This window comes from Dasypus novemcinctus, chromosome 9 (assembly GCF_030445035.2).
Source record: "Dasypus novemcinctus isolate mDasNov1 chromosome 9, mDasNov1.1.hap2, whole genome shotgun sequence".
NCBI lineage: Eukaryota > Metazoa > Chordata > Mammalia > Cingulata > Dasypodidae > Dasypus > Dasypus novemcinctus.
This window is the reverse complement of record NC_080681.1, coordinates 18588479-18609463: the sequence shown is the minus strand read 5'-3', so window position 1 is coordinate 18609463 and position 20985 is coordinate 18588479.

Here is a 20985-nt window from a genome sequence, read left to right as displayed (position 1 = left end):
TTGACTGTATCGTTTATGGATAAATACAAAAGAGGTAAAAATACAAAGAAAAGAAAGGAAATTACTATTTTAAAAGGCTTCATTTTAGATACATAACTGCTGGTGGATTTGTAAGGAAGAGGGAGGAGTTGTCATTGAGAACATGAATGGTAAAAACAGGAGGCTCTTTCTGGGGTCTTAGCTATATTCTATCTATTTCCTTACTTTGTAGTTACATGGACACTTGGATGTTTGATTTGTAATTATTTATTAAACATATATTTGTATGTAGTAGTATGCACTTTTCTGTAATTATATTTCATAATATAAATTTATTTAATAAATACTTCTATGGTATTTACTACATGCTAGATGAAGTTCTAAGAGCTTCACAAATAATAACATTTAATTTTCATAACAGTATTATAAAGTAATTACTTTTATTAGCCCCACTTGATAGATGATGAAGTAATGATGCAAAGAGCTTCAGTAAATTGCCTAAAGTTGTACAATCTGTAAGTCACAGAGTAACTTGTCAAATCCAGCTAGTTTGGCTTTGGAATGTGTATGATTAGAAAGTATATTTTGATTTGCTTATCACCATTTCACTGTGTTCAGAGATCTTTAAAACATTCATCACAATTTTCTTTTTTACCATGAGTATCTTTATGTCAAGATGCCTGCTAATATGATTGGTATTCCCATCTCAATAAAGCATACCTAGATCTTGAATTTGTCCCTATAATTTAAGGGTGTATCTCTTTAAAGGGAAAAGATTTTCTTCATATCACAGAGTGATCTTTACCAAAAGAAGTGACAAGGTATGGAACGCCGGCATATCTGAAGGCAAGTTTCAGATATTTTGAAAATAACAAGAAATAACATCTGATAAGAGAATATAAATATAAGTAGAGCTTTCTTTGTTTTGGAGAAATACAAACTTTATTTAGAAGCAACATTTTAATTCATGAACAATCCAGAGGAAAGTAAAATCATGACTTGATAGAACAACCTACAGGCTTAATGCAAACTGAGTGAACTGAATGATTCATGTTCCATATAGATTTAATTAGAAAATAAATAAGAAATATTCAACTCCTGTCACCAAGAAACAAAGAACAAATAAATGAAAAGGATACAAATGAAAGTCTGTGACAGCCTAGGGAAAAAACATGTCTTAATTCAAATGGAAAAATGATACATGGATAAAGTCACTTTGGTGGTTTAGTAATGTAGAGAGATATAGAATCAAGAGACCTTCCTAGGATAGTCAAAACAAATAAACAAACAATAAAACAATGACAAAAAAAGATGAATATTGCAACTTTCAGAAGCTCTTCTTATTGACAAACCTCAATGTTTTTTTTCTTCTGCTGAAATTGTTATAATCCAACTAAAATCAAATCTGGGAGACTCAAGGGAAGAAAGGAAATTTCTTAAAAATTATATAACATAAGGAAATAAAGAAATCATTTAGTTCTTTTGGCAGCATGTCTGCTTTCTTCATAAATGGGAACTATTCCTCCTGTAGCAGAGCTTATTCTTATAAAAAAAATTGTCTAAGAATTCATGTACTGGAAAGGTGCTTCTCAATCTCCTTTTAGTGTAAATAGATATAGTGAGGGCCAGTAATTCTGTACTCCCATTTATCTACCTAGCCACACAAATTTGTCAGGAGAACATACAGATATCCAATGCCTTCAACCAAGCTGGGAAAATTTCATTATATCTGTTTCTAATAAATATACTGGATATATGATTCTAGCTGTCTGATCCAGAATTCATGAAGATATGGCCATATCAGTTCGTCCATTAGAATAATCTTAAACTATTTATTTATTTAAATTTGTAGGTTGTAGGTAATAATGATGGATTAGATATAGACTGGAATATATATTATTTGCGATCAAACAGTTTTCCCCATGATAGTAGAAATTTCCGTTAAAGTCACTGACTTGCCCTTTTCAGAAATATTTCTCCAAGGAAGGGGTGACTGATAATATTGTTATTGTGTAAATATGTGTGAAGTTATTGTGAAGTTATGAAACATGTGTCTATAAATCACTGTATAGTGAGATCACTGGGTAAGTTAATTCTGCAAAATACTAAAAAAAATAGGCTTTGACATCAGGATTCCTGCACTGAAATGTGAATTTCCGAACTTCACAAATAAAAAGTAACTGAGCTGGAGAAAATATATCTCAAGTTGTTGAGCACCTGTTTCCCATGTACAAGGTCCCAGGTTTGATTCCTGGCACTGCCTTTATTTATTTATATATTTATTTTTAAGATTTATTTATTTTTATTTATTTCTCTCTCTCCCCGCCCCCCAAGTTTTCTGCTCCCTGCTGTGTGTTCTTTGTCTGCTTCTGTTGTTGTCAGCTGCATGGGAATCTGTGTTTCTTTTTGCTGTGTCATCTTGTGTGTGAGCTCTCCATGTGTGCGGCGTCATTCTGGGCAGGATGCACTTTTTTTGCACTGGGTGGCTCTCCTTACGGGGTGCACTCCTTTTGGGTGGGGCTACCTTACATGGGGGACACCCCCGTGTGGCACAGCACTCCCCCCACATCAGCACCACGTGTGGGCCAGCTGCACATGGGTCAAGGAGGCCTGGGGCCAGAATCATGGACTTCCCATGCGGTAGACGGATGCCCCATCCACTGGGCCAAGTCCACTTCCCTGGCACTGCCTTTAAAAAAAGTAACCTAGAGGTTTATATCTTAGACTGAATCTCAGCTATAGTTGGCATTTCGTTGAACACATAAAAACCATTTCTTCTCTATTTTACGTTATGCAGATTTTACTTTAACAGAAAAAGTCTTTTTATCTTAGATAAGAGAAATACATGCATACATGACCACACTTTCATCAAGGACATTACATTCAAATAATTGATTCCACTGTTTGTTATGTGATTTAAATTGTTCCTTTATTTTACAGATGTTTACTTTGCACCTGTGTGGTCCAGACACATGATACAAAATGGTAATCAGAATATTTGAAATTATGAATTATTGTTCATTTCAATGTCTGCTTCATTCTTTTGAGACTGAAAAGTCTTGGTATCTCCTTACTGGGCATAGACCATGAACGTGAAACTTGATAGTCCTACTTTGTAGAACTTTCTTATCCTAAGCACCTGTAATGAATGCAATAAATGTGTTTTACAAATATAGAAAATTGTCAGGTAGTTCATGGGTGTTTAGGAAAATTAAACAACTCCTTAATTAAATTTACCATCAAACTTTGTAACATTAAAGCCACTGTGCTCCTGGGAACAGCCAGGTTGGTATCAAAAAACTCAGAGTTTATTCTAAGAATCAGCACTTGAGAATGATTTACCAGAAAAATCTTAACAGCAGTATGTAAAAACACATGTGCTTCTTTGCTTTTGTTTGTTTTTTGGTTGTCTTTTGCGTAACAAAATCACATCATTTTGTTGACTTATCTGTCTCACACAAGAGATCTGAAAAATGAGTAGGCATTAGCCAGGGGAGGAAGGAATTCACGGGGGAAAAGAAGTGTTCTCCACTGTAAACATATGTCAGGCAGCTCTTCTGAAGTGGAATCAGATGGCGATTTGAGAATAGAAAAGTGGCCAGTGCGGCTGGGAAATGAGATTGGAAACGAAATCGGCAGCAGCTAAGCCCAGGGAGGTCAACAGGGGATGTTTTATACAGGGTTTGATAGGAATATAAATGAATTTCCTATTTTCTCTAAGTAACGGAAGACCATTAAGGTTTTTACATTGACATTTTGCATTTTAATTAATTTGCATTTTAATAAGATCCCTTGAATAGCTATGTGGTGAATATAAAAGACCATGATGATTGACCTAGCCCCCACCTGTATTCTGAACTCATCCCTACTGTCTCCCGCTAAGTCACCCTATACTAGCCACACTGACTCCCAGAGGTTCTTATTTATTTATTTATTTATTTATTTATTTAATTTACTTTATTTTTATTTTTGTCTTTTTTTTTAAAGATATGTAGATCACAAAAAAAATTTACATTAAAATCTAAGAGGTTCCCATATACCCCCACACACTCCCTCCACCCTTCCCACATCAACAACCTCTTTCATAAGCGTGGCACATTCATTGTATTTGGTGAATACATTTTGGAGCACTGCTACACCACAGCACCATACTTATTTAGTTTACATTGTAGCTTACACTCTCCCCCAGTCCATTCAGTGTGTTATGGCAGGATATATAACATCCAGCATCTGTCCCTGCAATATCATTTAGGAAACCTCCAAGTTCCGAAAATTTCCCCACATCAACCTCTTCTTCCCTCTCCCTGCCTTCAGCAACTCCGGTGGCCACTGTCTCCACATCAATGACACAATTTCTTCCATTGCTAGAGTCACAATAGTTCTATAGTAGAATATCAGTTTACTCTAATCCATATTTTATTCCTCCATCCTATGGACTCTGTTTTCTTTGAGCTTTGCTAGTCCTTTCTTTCCTCAGGGTCATTTCATTGTTTCTTCTATTTCCCTAAAATAGTCTACTCAGGTCATCCAAATGTCTTGATCCTTCAACTCTTATTGGCTTAACGGTCTTAATTGTTGCCTCATTAAAGAAAAATTTTCTTACTTCACCTCTAAAATCACAACCCCCCACTTCTTGACTTCATTCTGTTAACAAGCTGTGTCTTTCTCCATAACCCTTATCATAATGATATATCCTTATACTTACACATTTGTTAATCTACAAAGTAACTAAACTTCATGTGACCGACCCTATTGCTATATTCCCAGCACTACGGGATTATGCCTGGTATATAGCAGGGCTCAATAAATAACTGCTCAGTGAATGAATGAATGAATGAATGTCAAGCACTTATTTAGGCAGGAGGAGTGCAATGATGAACAGAAAGTCATCAAGGCCTTTATATTTTAGTGGACGGAGACTAACAAACTAGAAGCTTAATTACTACATATACATATACTAGAATGTCCCACAACCATATTTTCCTCACTATAGACTCTTAATTCTGTATCATTTAATTTACTTATTTCAGTTGCCTAATTCAGTCATATGTTACTGAACTTACTAATTTACTGAATTCTTATATGCTTCGAATTCAAAAGATAGAAAGGTGAACACAGGTGATAAAAATATTCAGTGAAATTTGTAATAGCATATGACAAGAGTAAAAAAGACATATAGAAACAGCTCTATGATAGATAAGGGGCATAAAATAACAATTTTGTCTGGAGAATTTACAATAAAATTCTGAGGGGAATCTCTTGAAAGTGAGTTTTAAGGAGGAGTGAGATTTTATCACAAGACAAAGTGAGAATGGCTTTCTAATCAGAGGAATTAAAATGAGCAGATGCAAAAATAAAAGTAGCAAATATTAGGTTTGATAGTAATATTTATAGAAATTTAGTCTATGAGTCAGTTGTAGAAGTGAAGTCTGAAAAGTTAAGTAAGCGTCAAATAACAAGGGCCTCATACCTCAAAAAGTAATAATTTGGACTTTCACCTATCTTCAGTGGGAGTTGCAGCAATACTGCATTTACTGCTATTGTATGAGTGGATTTACATTTTTAAAGCTAAATCAGATGACTCTGACACTGAATTTTGATAAAGAATGAAGAAATAAAGGCTGTAAGATCAAGGAGGTTTAGATGATGTTGAAGGTATATATCTAATATAAGGGTGAAAATATAGGTGTAGGATATATATATATATATATATACACATATATGTATATGTGACGTATAATCAAACAAATATGGTACTGTGATAGGAATGGAGAGAAGTAAAATGATGTTTCTAGTTTTGTGCCTGCGTGACCGAGAGTGGCTGTTTAGTAGATCTGGTAAACATGGTCACAAGAGTCAGTTCAGCTAAGAGAATGAGATCTTGTTTGGAACAATTAATTTTGTCATTCCTATGAGACTTCTAGATGGCAAAATATTGGAAATACAAAACTCAAGGAAAGTAAGAAAATGTATGTTATGGAATCATCTGTATGTTGATGATGTAGGACATTTTAGGAAAAGATGATTTCATCAAGGGAAAGTAATTAAACAAGAAGAGGTGTAACCATAGGTTGCATCAAAGCATAAGATTTAGAAAGGAAAAACTTAAATAGGGCTAAAATATTAAATGCAAAATGTTATGGTAAAATGAATACCGGGAGGAAGAAGTCACCTGGAAAACAAATGCTATGCTTATATCACATAGGATGAAACTGAGGAAAGAAAATTTAATTTGCTGTTATAAGCTTATTGATAACCTTAATAAGAATAGATTTAGTAGAGTAAGAAATGAAACCTTAAATTCTGCTTGTTGGGAACTGAGTGGAGAAGGAGAATCGAAAGTATTACCTAGAGATTAATTTATCTGCTGCAGTGTTTTCTTTACATTCAACTTCCACATGGGATAAACTGTAATTTTTTAAAACACAGGTTGTTGCCATTTCACTGCTCATGAGCCATCAGTGAAATTTTGGTGCCTATAAAATAAAATCCAGCCTTTTTTGAAATAGTTTGTGCCATACATTTATGTATTTATATAAATGTTCCTTCCTTCCAGATCCTATTTAATATTATTGAAAAAATATTTAATATTTTTAAATAAATGAAAGTGGAAAGAGATATATTATAATTGAAGTTTGTGTTTCATAAATAGGGTTAGAAAAGTACCACCTTTAAGATACAGGACCAATTCAAATGTATTGAGAAACAAATGGGTAAGAACAAAAGTTGAAATAGTAAGCAATAGTACTAATGTATTAAGCTTGATTCTATCAGGAAACACTAGGCCTTAACAGAAAAATGAAAACATTTTTAGATTCCAAATAATAATTTATAACTTTGGATATCTGAAGGTACTTATTTCTACTGTGAGAAGGAATGACTTCCAAATCTGTCCTATTCTGAGAAAATACCCACACATAATCATGTTGTTTGCTGGTTTCTTGAGCTTACCCTGATGAAACTTTAATAAGACCTATAGGTGTGAGGCCAGGCTGGGACTTAGTGAAAGGAAACTTTTCTATTCAGAGGGAACAGCAGCTCCTGATAGGGCCTGACTTGCTTTTCTCACACATGCAGCTGTGGATGGGAATCACACCTCTGGAAATCTCAACGATTACCCACCACTGATGACACAGTTGCCTCTGTGACCTGGAAGTCATCCTTTCCCTTTCAGTGGGCCTCACACATTCATGCTCTGTTCCATTATGGAATGGAATTAGACTTTACCTCCCTGGGAAAACCCTGAGTCTAACTTCAAGTCATTGAAAGCAGCTCTGATTTTGTTTATAATCCCCTCACACCACCCGAAAAAAGGGCAGGTGGTTAGGGATGGTTTTCCCTTGCTCTCAATTTATGGCAAAAGCTTGACAATTTTAACATAATTTAAATGGGTATCATTTAAATCATTGAATGAGTATCAGTATTGCTTCTGGATTCAACTTTTTCTAAAAGAAATTCTTTCTTCATGATGTAATCTTAGCTGAGCATGGGACACTTAGAGTTTAGACTGGCAATGAATATATACAACATGATATTACTTGTTTTTGATTGATCTTTTCTGATTAATGTATTTTTTATTGATTCATTTTTGATTGATCACTTGATCTAATGAAGCTGATACTACCTAGAGAAACAATCATGTTTCCAATGATCAGAGATATACAACTTTTACAATCTTCAATAATTAGACTTAACAATATTCACCATATTATTTACAAAATCAAATACAACACATACATCAGATATGGATATCCTGGCTTACCTTGAAGAAATACAAGATAATATTTATATTTATCTAGCCATTGTATTGGATTTTCCAGCAATCAAAGAGTGCTTATTACAGATATAGATTTAATAGAACTTAAACCATGAGCAACTGAATTTGATATTGATTTACTTAATTTACTCGTTTGATTTAATGTCCTTGTAAATGGATCACTGGACAGAAATGTTTTCATTTGCTCCCCTGCCATAACCTCTGCTCTGGCAATAATGGAGCCAGAAAAAGCGACTAGGGAAGTTTCTTATGCAAGCGATTCTTGGGTATAACTGTAATAAAGGAAAATCACTTAGCATCCAAAAGTTATTTCCTAAAATTTGAATCTCTATGGAAACTATTGGCGATAGTCACTGTCTCATTTAAACTACTGTGAAATAGAAACAAAACATTTATTCACCCACTGTTGCCATTGTTTTTGCTTCAAACTTTCTTCCCATTATTTACTAGTACAAAGCTTCCATCTGTTATATTGGTTTTCAATGAAAACATATTGTTCAAATGCAAACATGCTACAAAAGTTTTCTTTTTTGAAACTTAAAGAAGAATTCAAAATAGATAACACACTAAAGGGGTCATAATCACTTGAGACTAAAGCAATATAGTTCCCTTTTTATTTTTCATAAGGTGCCAGCATAGTATTTGTGCTTACTCTGTGCCAGGCACTCTTTCAAGTGAGTTGTGGGTATTAACTAATGTAAATCCTTATAGCAATTCTAAGCTGTAAGTGATTTCCTTAGTTTTATGCATATGGGAACTCTGGTAGATAGAAGCTGAGTAATTGTCTAAAGTCACAGAACGAGTATGTGGGAGAGCCAGGTCTCAAATCAGGTAAATTGGGCTACGCAGTTTACTATTAGCCAGTATACTATCCAAAATTTAGCTTTGATATTAAGTAGAACAATCGCATCCATATAGAAGAAATGAATTGCATGGGTTTAACATGTATTTTCTAATATAACTAATGACAACAGCAATAGAGGCAATGAAACGTTATTAAATGTTGTTCCTGAACTGAGTCATACTTTGAGGAATAAAGGGAAAGACTTCTTTAGACCTCCACAGCGTAACTGCAGACTGAAGTTTACCATTATGAAATGTCAAGAAGAAGCCCGAAGGAGCCTGAAAGCAGTGATGCAGTCTGGATCTGTGTCTTAGGAGACACAAATAACTGAGACGGATTTGCAGAATATAAAGTAATCTACATTTACAGAATGGTAGTAAGTATTCTTCCAGCTACCTTGGTCATTCTTGGAGAAATGAGGGGTTCTTTTAACCTTGCAGTATGGAGGTTGGGATATTTTACATGAATACTGAAGAGTTGATCTCCAATGTTCTAGGCAGCACAGGAATATATGGAGTAAGGGGAAATTTGTAAAAGTAGTGATTAAATGTAAAATGACTAACTATGTACACTTGAAAGTAAAAAAAAAAAGAGCAACCATTTTAAAAATAGTGCAGTAAAAGTAAAGATCAAAAATGAAAGAATTAGAATATTTTAAGTGATAAATGGAGATGACATAAAATTAAGGTGAAAGACTGAAATCATGAAATAAAATCCTAATCAGGAAAACTGAAAAGTTTTAATGGAAAGAATAAAAGGAACTAAAACATTATAAAATTATACAATGTGTGAAATAATATAAAACTGTAACACAAAATAAAGAATCCTAGAGAATGGTAAAAGAAAATATTAAAGTTAATTTTTCAAAATGTTTTTAATAAAATAATAAGAATTTTAAAAAATCAAAAGCAGCAGTCAAGATTGATATCCAATCACTGTCAGATATAAATACATTATAATTTTATAAAGTTATATATTTTATATATAACCACCACCACAACAAAAGTTTTCTGAAATCTGGCTCATAGATAAGAAAAATACTGTTCTTAAAACAGATGCCATGGCTTAGAAGTCTTCAAGCAAAGGAGGAGAGTAAGAAATACTTTCTGCTTGTACTTATATTTCAAATTTACATTTTATTAAAAAGAGCAAGATTCTGAGTAGAGTCCATAATGCATGATCACAAATTCAAATAAGCTTATTACTTGGAATGCAAATTCCATGGCATATGCCCATAACAAATGTGACACATATTGTATCAACAGATTCAAGATACAGAAGGGGTCTTGGGTATGAAAGCTTATAGGTCTCAGGGTTCCTAATTGGTGGAATGAAGGTTGATTCAAATAGGTTCTCAGTCAGTCCAACTAGTGATCAATAATTAATGCATTTTTAAAAAATTAGAAGTAAGATTTTAATGGTAGATGGCAAGGTCACCAGTACTTGAACCTGACTTGCCTGTCCTATCTTGTAGTATAATGACATTAGCATCTGAGATGAGGGCTTAGAAAAAGTTTCTTATTAAATTTGTAAACGGCATAATTATTTGTCAAATATAGAATATAAAAATTATATATCTTATTTTTAAAGACCTTGATAGTATTATAGCATGAACTGGAACTTGATGAACAGAACTTAATAAGGATAAATTAAAAACCATTTGTTTATAAAACAGTTGTACAATGAAGTCATAAATATATGTATATTAAGAAGAATTAATGTAAACATATTTGGGCTTCAACTGATTATCTAAATATTAGCCAATTTCAAGCTAAAACTTCAGAAATTATAAAAAAATAATGGAAAAGTAGAATTCAGTCTGAAAAAAATATTAGAAGTCATTCATTTGTTAATTCCATTAAGAAATGCCTCATATAAACAAGACACTGAATATAGAATTGTGCAAAGACACAATTCCTTTCTTACAGAAACATGAAATTCATTTGAGGAGAACTGTGGGGGAAAAAGCTAATTACAATATATATTTAAAATTGCTATAAAAGTGAAAATAATACAATTCTAAGAAATTTGAAGTATGAAAACTTGTTTATGAAGACCTAAGAAACTTTTTTTTTTTAAAGAATGGTCATCTAACCTGAGATTTGAGAAAGGAATTTTCATGTGTAGAAAAAATAAATGAAAAAAATTTTCAGGGGCCAGACTTCAAACTACCTTTCCCTAAGTAATTTCATGCAATATCCTGGGATAGGGATTTCACCAATCAATCGTTTGTGCTAGATTTGGAAGGAGGACAAAAATATGAAGCCATGAAACTGCTTCTCTAGTAGTGGTGGGTAGAATTAGGGGCACTGAATAAAATGATGGTGCATTTTTCTAAAAATCACCTGCTTCCATGCCCCTAGAAAGGCATTATTATGGTTCAGAGTTTCCTGTGGCTCCTGCAACTTAATTCTCAGAAAGCTAACAGAGACTCTATAGTTAGCAAAAGATGTACCTGACCTTCCCCTCTAGTCATCACAAACATTTTCTAAATCCAAATTTCCATTATTAAAATCCTTCCTGCTTGAAATCCTAGAGAGGATTTTAGTGTTTATTTTCCTGACTGAAATCCTGTCTGATATGGTTCATGACATGAACAAATTGAATCTGAGCAAGATCTTTCACCAGGTATGGTGGAGAAAGGATTGGAATTTTAAGACAGGAATAAAGAGAATCGGTAATTGAATTGGGGCATGGCTATGATCTGAGAAGAGAAGAATGTTAGTAATTTTTTTAAATCAAGGGATATATGGAATATGGATTTTGACAGAACTTGGTGATAACTGGATAAAAGACATAAGGGATAAAGAAGAGTCAAGAATTACTCCCATGTTTTTGACCCATGTATTTGAACAGATTGGTATTACATTTGCTGAGACTGGAAACCTGAAAGAAGTTATTTATTTCATGGGCAGAATGCTTTCAGTTTGAATTTGAGGTATCTCTGGGCCACTCAAAACGAATGCCTAGTAGAGACATAAATATGAAAATAAAAGAGTTTATTATCAGGATCTAAAACTCAAGAGAAAGACCTGGACAAAAGATTGAATTATGAATTGTAGAATCACATTTAGAAGTAAACGGAAACTGTAAGAGTAGATAAAACACCCCAATAAAGGAATGCCGAAAGAGACTAATAATGTTTAATTTCCTGGTTGGGAAAACAAATACCATGCGTTTAGGTCACTCAAATACACCATTCCTCCTGAGACATTATCTTTCTTTTCTTTTATAGTGCCACTTATCCTGGTTTTCCTCCTAGCTTAAATATAGTTTAAAAATTGGGATACATTTATTATTTAAATATATGTTACCTGAATGGTACAGATTTTATCTGCTATGAGTTCATTTGGAGTCTCGATCTACTTAATTTGGAATCAAACTTCCTTGCAGAATCTACTTCTCAAATTATTTGTAGAAAAAAACTCAGAATATCTTACATGTACCAACAAATATTCACTTGATATGAAAGCAAGTAAAACTACTATTTGAGGATGGCTGACGCTGACAATTCTACAAAAATGTAAGGCTGGACTCAATTAGCCAGACCTAGCAGCCTCATTAAGCCTAGAAGATGAGCCAGACCTCTAGCTTAGCCATTTCTTTTAACAGTGGAAAAAGAACAATTCCTTTTATGCTACAATCTGAGCACTTTAGATTCCTAGCATTATACTGGGATTTACAGTTGATAAAACATTCCATTTTCTACCTGGATATATATTTTTTAAAGGTTAAATGGGAGATACCAAGTTAATATGGTTGCTCTGATATGTCACTTAAAACCACCAATTTCTCTAGATCTTCAGATCCTATTTCTATGTCTGAACAACATTTACAGGCTCCTTTTGATGTGATGACATCTATCACAAGAGTTATATTAACCTTCCAGACACTTTTCTGTTGTACACTTCTCTTCCCGCCTAAATGTCAGACATTTCCATACACATCTAAATCAATACTCTAGTGGCAATTATGATATTGCCAATTCTGATAAGTGCTAACAGTTGGGAGAAAGGTGTTCTTGACACTTTACATTCAATCTCAACTCCTGCCATGGAAGAGTCATAAACAATAGAGGCAGAAGAAAATATAAATGAGATTATTAACTGCTTTCAAAATCATAGTGGAGATATTAATATATTAATTTATAGAAAGTGTGAAAATTTATCTTTAGAAAAATAACCCATATACAAAGTTCAAGGGCAAACTGATTTTTAAGTAAATATGTGGATACTTCTTATAGGTAGTGGTTAAAATACTTCGTGCATAAGTGTCTATCATAAATTGATTTAACACTAGTAAAAAGATAGACATTTGCAAAAACAGGAGATTAACAAAAGATATACTTTAAATTACCAATAAGTAGAGATATAAAAATTAGAAGAGTGTATTACTAAAAGGTAAAATCTCAACAATATGGAAATAAATTTTTTTGCCACACTGGTATGCATATTTTCGGTTAATATCCAAATTCTGGAACTATATTCACAGTCTTACACAATGAGGCTGGGAGTGCAAACTGAAGTTACATTTTTGAAGGGCAATTTAGTAAAATGTGTCAAACAACTTTCAGTAAATTTTTCTAAGAATATAATTTAAAGCCTGCTCCCAAATTTATGTAAAAGTGTATCCATCACACATGTATTCTCATAATTATTAAGAAACTGAAAACCTAGATTTCTAATAATGTAAATAAATTCTAGGTATAAATATGAGTTAGAATATAACTAGTCTTTAAAGCGATTTTAAAAAATAGTCAAAATTTGTAAAATTGTTCAGTAAACATACATTCACCTGTTTGATAGATGGAAAATATTTTAAATTTTAAAAGTATTAGAAGAATATATATATCAAAATGTTAAAGCTACTCTTGGGAGTAGAAATTGATATTGTTTATATTCTGCTTTTCTGTGCTATATATAAACATATATGTGAGTATATATGTAAATATATATATACACACATGAGTATATACTAATAAAAATAAAAATAATTTAAAAGTTTTTAGCTTAAATAAGTTAATGAGAATCCAGATTGTTTTGCTAACAAATTCAGGTAAAAAATTTAGCCTGGATATTTTAAACACCTGAAATCTGCATTTACATACATATAGGTACAAACACATAATTAAGAATATATGAAGGGAAGCAGACTTGGCCCAGTGGTTAGGGCATCCATCTACCACATGGGAAGTCCGTGGTTCAAACCCCGGGCCTCCTCGACCCATGTGGAGCTGACCCATGCGCAGTGCTGATGCGCGCAAGGAGTGCCTTGTCATGCAGGGGTGTCCCCCATGTAGGGGAGCCCCACACGCAAGGAGTGCACCCCATAAGGAGAGCCGCCCAGCACGAAAGAAAGTGCAGCCTGCCCAGGAATGGCGCTGCACATGCGGAGAGCTAACACAACAAGATGACGCAACAAAAAGAGACACAGATTCCCGTGCCACTGACAACAAAAGCGGACAAAGAAGAGCACGCAGCAAAATAGACACAGAGAACAGACAACTGGCTGGGGGCGGGGGGGAAGGGGAGAGAAATAAATAAATCTTAAAAAAAGAGAATATAGGAAGCTTTTATATCTTTGAAGAATTCAGAAAAGAGTTTAAATTCTCTCTCTGTGTTTCTGAATTTGCATTTGTGCTAGAAATTATGTACAGGCATTCTCATAAATATCTCCTAATGATTATTTAAAAAACACATACAAAATCATAAAAAACACAATCATTTCATTTCTCACCTTTAGACTTCCTATAGAATCTCTCTGATTGCATTAACATGCTAATATTAATAACTAGTCAATATTCTCCATAGGTTGGTAAAGACGTATTCCCCAAGGATAATAAAGACTTCCACTCCAGTTAACTTTAATGCCTGTGAATATACTAAGGAGAATAGAAGGTAGAAAAGTTTTAAGATTAACATAAAGAATGGAAAATAAATGCCACACAGAGACTTTCATCTCAGGTATTCATCATCTGATAAGAAGCATGAATCGGCTCAATTTTTCCTTTATATTCAGTGGGTCACCAATAGAAGGGAGCTCCCTCCTCCTCACTTTGCTCAGTTAAGTCTCATTGGCATTGGGGACTGATTGAACACAGCAACGTGTTATTTGTGCATAAACTGGAATGTCCTATCTCCCTTCAAAAAATTCACTACTCACCCCCTCTACCTTTTCCATCAAAGAAAGGAAAATTAAATTTCCATTGTACTGGTGATTATGATATGTTGAAACATGGAGGTGACTGATGTTAGTGAAATGACCTGAAGATATTGGTGGGCACTTCTTAAATACTTATCATTAAAGGCAATCATGGTTCAAGAAAGAACAAAAAAGGTGCCTTCTTGAATAGACAGTTTTGTTTATGTTCTCTCTGTGCAAAGTCAATCAGAAGACTGCTACCTGTGGAATTAATCAAGGGAGGCCAGGGGAAAAACAACAATTCAGCCCCATATCTGCAGCTCATAGACCTCTGGAGAACTTACATGCTTTGCATTATTTGCATTAAAAATATAGATAATTGTTAGAATGCAAATATAATATAAAGCAAGCATTATTAGCATATTAAGCTTCATCAGTTATAGTAAGTTAAAGTAAGCTAGCAGGCATCCAGGGAAGACCTAAAGAAATCTTCGGCGACAGAGGTAAGATTTAAACCATGAGGCAAGAGTCAGAATATTTCTCATAAACTTCTGATGACTGAAAGGTTTCCTAGATCAGAAAGAAAAAAATAAAGGATAAAGAAAAATAAATAAGATAAAATAGAATAAATATAAAGAAATATATATTTACCTATCTTGACATTATAAAGTAAAATTGAGAGCACGTAGAATAAAATCTCACTAATACTACAGTTGCTCAAACTCTTCAGTGTTTCTTCTCCTCTGACTCTTCCTCCTAGTACTTTAGCTCCATCTATATTTGGCATTCTAACACAAGAACAGTTATAAAGAGTTCACTTGTGAGTGTCTGTGCACTGTGTAACTTTCGTATCCCAGGTGTCATGCTACGTACTGGTTTTACATTTATGAGGAAATGTAATCCTCACCCTCTCCCAAGCCTGTTGTTCCAGTATGATTACAGGTTTTCTTCTCTTACTTAGTCTAGTTGGAGTGGCTGGAATCTGCCCAGCAGAACACATATTCCTGTAAGAGAAGAATGAAGTACCAGAGCACTCTGCCTACTCTGTGCCACACAATCCTATACTTACATTTATATTACAGTATAGAGGCACTGGAGACGGAAGGCTTTGACCTCTGTGGGGAAGCTCTTTAAAGCTCCTCCTATGGGGTAATCATTTCCAAAATTTCCTTCAACTCTTTTTTTTTTTTTTTAGGCCTACAACTAAAATAGTAAAGTTGGGTCGTATAAATGATGTTATAGTTACTGGTAGTTCTCTGATTAAGTTAATTGTAGGTGGTAATGCTAGGTTGGTAAGGCTAGCTAATTTTTCATTTAATGTTTTCTATTCCTGAAGTAGATTATTTAAGTAAAATATAAATTTCAGATTTCTGGTATATGGCTGTCTGATGAAACTTAAAGCTAAAAACTCTCTCTCTGAATGTGCCAAAATTAAGTAAATCTAGGTTTAAGTGTGATGGGTCATACGCAGAAATTTAATGATATTGTAGTTATAAAGAAGTGAAGTACACACATTTAAAGTGATATCTATACATTAATAATTCTTTCTATATATACAGGTATGATAGTAAATACATAGATGTTTTGTGAAAGCATACAGAAATATTAAAAATCAGAAATCACCAGAGTTACTTTGAGAGCCGAGAGAGGAGGCTAGTAACATGGGTTAAACTAGAATCACTGTGCCTTTCCAACATCTTCTCCCCAATATGTTGGAGAAAAAGGGACACAGGCTAGAAAGTGGAGAAGAAAGGATGCTTTACTTATATTGGGGTTGATTTGGCATCATATAAAGATAGTATAGCTTGGGAAGTGGACTTGGCCCAGTGGTTAGGGCATCTGCCTACCACATGGGCGGTCCGCGGTTCAAATCCCAGGTCTCCTTGACCCGTGTTCAGCTGGCCCATCCATAGTGCTGATGCGCAAGGAGTGCCTGCCATGCAGTGGTGTCCCCCGCGTAGGGGAGCCCCACGCACAAGGAGTGCGCCCCATAAGGAGAGCCGCCCAGCATGAAAGAAAGTGCAGCCTGCCCAGGAATGGCGCCGCACACACAGAGAGCTGACACAACTAGATGACGCAACAAAAAGAAACACAGATTCCCGTTCCACTGACAACAGAAGCGGACAAAGAACAACACGCAGCAAATGGACACAGACAACTTGGTGGGGAGGAGGGGAGAGAAATAAAATAAATAAATACATCTTTTAAAAAAAATAAGATAGTACAGCTTAAACACCCATAGTCCTCATCCTAAAGACAGATACGCTATCTCAGAGAAGACCAAGCACAGGCAGGTTTTAAATACCACATCTGACTTTCTTTCAATGTTTTTCTTGACCTCTCTCTGGTTTCAATTCTAGACAGCATATTTTGAATTTAACCTTCCCTTCTCCCATCCCTATCTAAGTCTGACAAAAGGTTGCATAGATCTCAAACCAAATTACAATGACACATAATTCTTCCTCCTTCTCAATGTGTGTACTCAAATATAACTCACCTACTGAAACTCTGAACTTTGCTTGCACCTTTTTTTGTGTGATATCTTCAGTGACTGTCTTCAATTTATTTAAAAATTGAGAACCATTAACCTGCAATGCTGCACTGATGCTAGGCATTAATTATATCTATGACAAAAATATTTTAAACATCATATATTTCCATGCAACTTTCTTTTTTTATTCTTTTTTTTTCCCCACACACCCTCCCCCCAACTCCTCACACATCAACAACCTCTTTCAGCATTGTGGCACATTTATTGCATTTGGTGAACACATTTTGGAGCACTGCTGCACCACATGGATAATAGCTTGCGTTATAGTTTATACTCTCTCCCGGTACATTCAGTGGGTTATGGCAGGATATATAATGTCCAGCATCTGCCCTGCAATATCATCTAGGAAAACTCCAAGCCCAGATATTGCCCCCAAAATCACATCTCTTCTTCTCTCTCTCTTCCCCCAGCAACTACCATGGCCACTTTCTCCACACCAGTGCTACAATTTCTTCCATTGCTAAAGTTGCAATAGTTTTACAGTAGAATACCAGTAAGCCCACTCTCATCCATATTTTATTCCTTCATCCTATGGACCCTGGGATGGTGATGCCCACTCCACCTCTATTTAAGAGGGGGCTTAGATCCCACATGGTTGATGTATGAGATTCTCCTGCTTGCGGTTGTAGATACTCTCAATTTATGTTAAGTACACAGAAACCCTATCTTTGTGATTTGGAGGCATCATACTTGGCACTCATTTCAAAAATTTTTATGCTATCAACCCAAATATCCTTTCCATTCATACCAAGAATAAAAAGATATTTTTCCTCTCTTTGTGGATCAAATGCTTTCTTTAGTCTCCTGTTACCTTTCATTAAGTTTTTTACCTACTTTTATTCTATTTGATATCTTTAATGCATCTGAAGAGATGCTGGCATATTCCTATTCATAAACTCCTGAATTTGGCCCTCCTCATTCATCTTTGCTGACAAACTCACACATGTATTTTTCATTAATGAATATATATTTGACCTCTCCTCTGGTTTCAATTCTAGACAACACTGTTTGATTAATCTATGTTCTATTTTATTATTGACATGAAAGGTGGATTCTATATTAGAAGTTTTATAGGTATCCAAATCCCAATAGCCCTTTTTAGCTACTTTGAGACCACCAACAACTTGGAAATTCCAATACTGAAGAATAAAATATTTATGTTAAAAAAACAAAACTATACAACATCTATCAACTATGATGGATAAGACATGATAAATTTATATAATAGAATACTATTCAGCATTGATAATGAGTTATCTTTGATTACAACCAATAAATATGACTCCCACAAACTTAATGTTGGGTAAAAGAAGGAAGGCATAAAATATTACATACTGTAAATTTCATTTCTATATCATATAAAAAAACAGCAAAACTAATCCATGTTTTTAAAGATTAGTAAAATGGCTGTTCCTGGGTGGAATGGGAGAGTTGGATAAATAATTAAAAGAGATCATGAGTAGGTCTTCCAAGTTTACTTGATCTAGATACTGAATATATGAACATATTTTTATAATACATTTAATTATATATTTATAATTTCTATAATTTTAATTTATGTATATTACACTTAAATAAAAAGATTTAAAATGAAGTCAATGGCTGTATCTACAAAGTGAAATGAAATTTATTCTTGGCTATCTGTTAAAACAAAAAAGATTCTGCTGGTCATACTGCATGAAAAAATTGAACGAAATTAATGTGTTTGTCCTGGAATTTTATTCATTCTCTTTTAATCTGTGATCCAATATTTATAAAAATCAGTATAGAATAGATGCATAAATCAAGTGTCCTTTGAAAAGCTTTGTCTAGGGAGGTCGAACTGTGAACAAGGAATTCCTTACTTAATAAGTTTCACAGCTATTCATAATCTTTTCCTAAAATCCTGACATATATCTCAGCAAAAATATGTAAGTGTGGAATTTAATGAAGTTTTCAAAGAACAAAACTGTAAAATAGAAATAACATTAAAGTTTGAATAAAATGTACACACACTCAGAAAACATTAAATCTAAATTTTCCATTCCCAAACCAATATCTTTATTTGCCTTGAAATAATTGTTCTAAGGATTTTTTCTTAGAAATACATGAGAGAATAGTCTACAAGGGATGGATTACTTGGGTGGTGTTTTAGTTGTCTTGTTGTTAAAGCAAATACAATACAATGAATTGGTTTAAATAATGGGAAGTTATTGGCTCACAGTTTTGAGGATAGGAAGGAGAAGTCCAAATCTTGACATGATCAAGGCGATGCTTTCTTTCTGAAGCCCTGTGTTCTGCGTTGGCTGCTGGTTATCCTTGGTCCTAGGCTCCTCTGTCACATGTTAGTGCACATGGCAGCCTTTCTTGGCTTCTTTCTTTTCTTCCAAGTTCCGTGATTTTCTGCTTCTGGCTGCTCCCTCTGTGATATTCATTCTCTCTTTCTGTCTGAATTTCATTCAACTTATAAAGGACTCAATTAAGAGGATTAAGACCCATTCTGAATGAGTCAGGTCACATCTTAATTGAAGTAATTTAACCTAAAGGTCCTACTTATAATAATTCACACCCACCAGAATGGAATAAGGTTAAGAACATGTTTTTCTATGGTACATAGTTTCACCACAAATGACATTTTATAAAATGCTTTCTCTATTCCTTATAATGTGCACTCAATATATTTTAAAGTAAAATATTTATCATCTGTCTGTGAAGTCCTTTTAAAATAATATCAGTTTTCCTTTAATCTTTAGAAGAAATCTTCTGTAACACTTTGCTCATTGACCAACATTTTCAATAGTTAAGATAATTAAATTGAGTTGAATTTCCAAACAGTGCAGTTGAGAACTACCCAGTATTACTGATCTTTTCTTCATAATTGCTTCTACTTTTACCATCAATCTTCTGGAAATGGTTATTTCAGTTTTATGTATCCAGGCTAACAGGGCTGTGATTATGGAAATTTTTTCATGTTCCCTTTTCCTTCATTAAAGAAATACTGAGATAGTCTCCCCAGGATGTAAATTATCCCACTGAATTAGGTAAGAGTTTCTGTTATATATATATATACACATACACACACACATACATATATATATAATGTGTCTTAACATATTTACCTTGTTCACTGTAATTTAACTTTTTCAAATGATTTTGCCATGGCTGTACATTTGAAAAGTACCTTAAAAATAAAAGCAAACAAAATACACTGATGCCCTGGACCCATATAGTGCTTCCTATTTAATAGATCTATGAAGGTGCCAATGCATTTTTAAGGCACTCCATGTGCTTTATGATAAAGTCTGGGAAGGCAAAGACAGTGGCTTCAAACTTTGTTCCATTAGGCTGTGGGTATATCTTTCATATTCTAAGGAAGTGCTGTGAGGTAAAGTTGGAAATGCCAAGATTCAGAAGGCGAATCCTAGAGAGTCTTCTACCACTACTTAAAATTGAACAGCTCTGAATTTTTCCATGTTGAGAAATTATGCATGAATAGATTTTTGAGCTCCTAGTAATGCTGACAGCTATCATATTAAATTATTTTTCATTATTCACTAGAACTGTGGTTGTATCATTTGATGTAACATTGAAGTTTTCAGACTCACAGATGCATACATATAAAAATATAAATATTTTTTGTCTGGATAGGAATTGCTTGGGTGAACAAATAGTTGTTTTGTCGTATTTCCTGATTTATCAGTCCCCTCAATTTTT